The following is a 5,066-nucleotide window of genomic DNA, read 5'->3' as shown; positions in this document are numbered from 1 at the left end:
TTTCTCAACTTAAGCGGTATGTACCTGATGCATCCCATGTATTGGAACCTGAGGAATTGGAGGTGGATGATTCGTTGGAATACGAAGAAAGGCCAATTCGAATCTTAGACTCTAAGACCCGAGATACAAGAAGGAAATCAGTTAAAATGGTCAAAGTCCAATGGTCGAATCATAGCCCGGAGGAAGCCACGTGGGAGTTGGAAAGCGTTATGATGGAACATTATCCAGAGTTATTTGGCTCAGGTGTGTAGGATCGATTTACTTGCTATATGCTTAAATAAATTTGTGTACTAAGATTAGGCATACTAAGATTTTATTATGTGTAAGCGAAGGTAAGCAGTAATCTATTTGAGACCGTGGAGTATAAGAAGAAAGTTTCGGGGACGAAACTCTTTTTAAGGAGGGTAGACTGTAACCCCTCGTCTATTTCGATAAGTTTGAGGTTCAGAAAATATGTCTTTAAGCTATGACATTCATAAGATAAGTGACCGATGCTTCAAAATAATTTTTTTTAAGGAAGTATAGTTGTTATTAAGTTGCGATCGTTCGTGCCGGTCACGAACCGTAAAATTTTAGGAGCTGGTATTCGGACCCGATTATCCTAGGAAATGGATTATTAGACACCATATTATTATTCTTGAACTTCCTATTCAATTAAATCAGCCCATAGCAGCGAAAATTTATTTTGATCGTACATCGCTAAAATTTCGCGGTGTACCGAACCTAGCCCAATTTTGAGGGTTAGTCTGGAATAAATTTTTGGTTTCGAGAATTATTCTATCCAGATTATTTTCTACCGAAACTTTATCTGTTTGGACCCCAACTGATAAGTTTGAAAATACTTCATTATTTTATTCTATTTTTTTTCCCCATAAAAACATCTTACCTCAAAAGGAAGAATACCCAAAGCCAATTTATTCCATTTGTTCTTCTTCTTCTTCTTCCTTGGCCGAATTTCAAAAGAGAGAAAGAGAGGTGACTTCCACCATTTTCCTCCATTAAAACCATAGCCAAGCTTGTACACAACTCTCCAATTTGTTCGGTAAGATTTCAATATTATTCGGTTAAAAAGTCTTGATTTCTTCCCTAGAACTTGATTGTAGGTAAAGATTTCTTAAATATGTTGTTATGGTGGTGTATTCTACCTAGGGTTTTTCGGTGAAACTTGGGGATAAAGGTTGAAGACTACTTTTACGGTGATATTACACACTTGTGAGGTAAGGAATTCCCTTAAGTTGGAATTAGTCACTTGAATTTGGATAATTGATTTTAGTTGAAATATGGTGTTTTTGGAGCTTTGGGAATATTTTCGTATACAAGTTCATAGCTTGGATATGCTTGTATATGTTGTATTTATGTCTATATAAGCTTATACTTGTGGAAAAAGAGAAAGGAAATCAGGACAGATTTCTGTCAGTAACTTCCGTGAATTTCTGGGAAAAATCGGTAACTTATTTTGGTCCAATTTTTTTTATACATGTAGTTCTATAAGTGTAGAAGCCGCATATAAACTTTCATAATTTTTGGAGTAGTATAAGTATGGTTTTCGGAATTTTTCCCAAAACTGGTCCAGAGAAGGAAAAATGCTGGACAGCACACTGCCAAGGGCAAAAATGGAATTTTCTGTGTAAATTCGTGAACCTAGGTGACCAAAACTTTTTATGAACATCAAGTACTATGAGTTAGGGTTCTACCATAAAAATTTCAAGTGAAAAAGAGTTCGGGAACTATTTTTACCGGCTCAATCTTTCGGACTGCGCAAAACTGTAATTTCTGGACAGAAACTGTCAAAATCAATTTTGACAAAAAATTTTTTTTGTAACAAAACTAGTGACGAAATTTTGGGATGTCACAACCAATTTGGATGAAATAAATTATTTTGAAAATACTATTTGATTCCAGGAAAGAAAAAGAAAAATGTTTTCAAACCCTTAGTTTCTGGAATAAGTAAATCGGTAACTTATTTTGGTCCAATTTTTTTTATACATGTAGTTCTATAAGTGTAGAAGCCGCATATAAACTTTCATAATTTTTGGAGTAGTATAAGTATGGTTTTCGGAATTTTTCCCAAAACTGGTCCAGAGAAGGAAAAATGCTGGACAGCACACTGCCAAGGGCAAAAATGGAATTTTCTGTGTAAATTCGTGAACCTAGGTGACCAAAACTTTTTATGAACATCAAGTACTATGAGTTAGGGTTCTACCATAAAAATTTCAAGTGAAAAAGAGTTCGGGAACTATTTTTACCGGCTCAATCTTTCGGACTGCGCAAAACTGTAATTTCTGGACAGAAACTGTCAAAATCAATTTTGACAAAAATATTTTTTTGTAANTATTCTACCTAGGGTTTTTCGGTGAAACTTGGGGATAAAGGTTGAAGACTACTTTTACGGTGATATTACACACTTGTGAGGTAAGGAATTCCCTTAAGTTGGAATTAGTCACTTGAATTTGGATAATTGATTTTAGTTGAAATATGGTGTTTTTGGAGCTTTGGGAATATTTTCGTATACAAGTTCATAGCTTGGATATGCTTGTATATGTTGTATTTATGTCTATATAAGCTTATACTTGTGGAAAAAGAGAAAGGAAATCAGGACAGATTTCTGTCAGTAACTTCCGTGAATTTCTGGGAAAAATCGGTAACTTATTTTGGTCCAATTTTTTTTATACATGTAGTTCTATAAGTGTAGAAGCCGCATATAAACTTTCATAATTTTTGGAGTAGTATAAGTATGGTTTTCGGAATTGTTCCCAAAACTGCTGGACAGCACACTGCCAAGGGCAAAAATGGAATTTTCTGTGTAAATTCGTGAACCTAGGTGACCAAAACTTTTTTATGAACATCAAGTACTATGAGTTAGGGTTCTACCATAAAAATTTCAAGTGAAAAAGAGTTCGGGAACTATTTTTACCGGCTCAATCTTTCGGATTGCGCAAAACTGTAATTTCTGGACAGAAACTGTCAAAATCAATTTTGACAAAAATATTTTTTTNTTTTCCCAAAACTGGTCCAGAGAAGGAAAAATGCTGGACAGCACACTGCCAAGGGCAAAAATGGAATTTTCTGTGTAAATTCGTGACCTAGGTGACCAAAACTTTTTTATGAACATCAAGTACTATGAGTTAGGGTTCTACCATAAAAATTTCAAGTGAAAAAGAGTTCGGGAACTATTTTTACCGGCTCAATCTTTCGGACTGCGCAAAGCTGAAATTTCTGGACAGAAACTGTCAAAATCAATTTTGACAAAAATATTTTTTTTTTAACAAAACTAGTGACGAAATTTTGGGATGTCACAACCATATTTGGATGAAATAAATTATTTTGAAAATACTATTTGATTCCAGGAAAGAAAAAGAAAAATGTTTTCAAACCCTTAGTTTCTGGAATAAGGTGGGGACCTTCGGGAAGGCTTAAACGCCACGGCCCGGGGTTGGAATATGGTTGGACCTATGGGAGGGCTGGAGTGCCATGGCCCTAGGTTGGGATAAGGAGACCGACGGGAAGGCAGGGAAATGCCACTGCCCAAGGTTTGAGAAGGAGAATTGAGAAATGTTCAAAGTGCTTACTCAGGGGAAACTAAGTGGAAAATTTTTGAGTATGAAAATTATTGTTATTCTGGGCTGCGGTTCAGATTATTATAGAGCTGCGGTTCTATATGCAGTATGAAAATTGTTGTTACTCTGAGCTGCGGTTCAGATTATTATAAATATTAGAGCTGCGGTTCTATTTGCAAATGATGAAATTCCTGGAAATGTGAAATTTTGCAAACTTGTCTGAAAAGGGCATGAAAATTATTTTGAGTGGCAAGTTATGACTTCATTCTTATTTGAGAAAAGCTTTATATGATTTAACGTTTATACGATATTATACTATCTATAAATCGTTTCGTTACAGGCAGATTTTCAAATCATGGTAAAACTTTATAAAGCTTTTAGATTATCTATGTTTTCAAACCTTTGTCTACTTTTAAGTGACAAATGGATTTCCTTACTTAGCCGTCGCGCTAACTGCACTTCAATGTGTTTCTTATCAGTTGCAGTTTAGTGTGGGACCTTGTAGCCGATGAGCTCGGGATAGAAGGGAAGTACAGGTTGAGGTCTACTCTTTGATGTAGACAGGGATTGTTATTAATGTTGTAAGTTTAGCATGTGCACTTAGAGTGGAGTTTGTCAAAGAGGTGATAGAATTCACTCTAGGTGTGGCGGTAGCACCCGGTTTTCTGTTGATATGATGTAAGCTTCCGCAATGTATTATTAGGGATTTCGTAATAAATCCAAGATGTGAAAATTGGGGTGTTACAATATCATCAGCCGGGGAGCTATAACTCTAGCATCTTTTCAGTGAAAACAGCGTATGAAATGATTACTGGTGCAACAGACTTGATTAACACGTGATCTTGGAGTAACTTGTTGATATCCACTATTTTGTACAATTATTCACCCCTTATTTTAGTTGTTTTGATGCTTATTTTCCTTATCCTAGTGAAATTGGGAATTGTTTGTGTGTTATATTGTCCAAGTGTTGAATTATCTACAAGGAGCAACAAAGGGAAGAATTCTGGAACATTTTGGACAAGTTCTGGAAGAAAAGAGAATTACAAGGAAGAAAGGAAACAAGAATACAAATTGGAAAAGAATTGGAAGTTGCCTAATGGGCCAAGGCCCATCTATCTCCTATATATTCTACCTATTTTCTACAATTGAAGGAGGTTCCCTTACAGAGTTCTGAACCCTAATTAGTTAGATTATTTTCCCCTTCTCTTTATATTTCCCTAGCATAGTTTAGATTACACTACAAGAAATTTCACATGTAGTGACAATAGAAGTTGTCGCCAAAAGTATTGATTTTGGTCACTATTGAAATTAGTGACCAATTTTTGAAGTCGTCACCTATCGTCACTATATCCCCCGTCACTATTGTAGTAGTGACGACTTTTGTGAAGTTGTCACAATTACTCAAGCCTTTTGTGACAATGCTTACGTACACTAAAAATAGTATTTGAGTGATAATAATAGTGGTCACAATAAAAGTACATTTTGTGACCAATTATGTTATTACAAAAA

The sequence above is a fragment of the Ipomoea triloba genome, chromosome 12 (assembly GCF_003576645.1).
Source record: "Ipomoea triloba cultivar NCNSP0323 chromosome 12, ASM357664v1".
Lineage (NCBI taxonomy): Eukaryota > Viridiplantae > Streptophyta > Magnoliopsida > Solanales > Convolvulaceae > Ipomoea > Ipomoea triloba.
The sequence above is the reverse complement of the archived record's forward strand: the minus strand, read 5'-3'. Positions refer to the sequence as shown.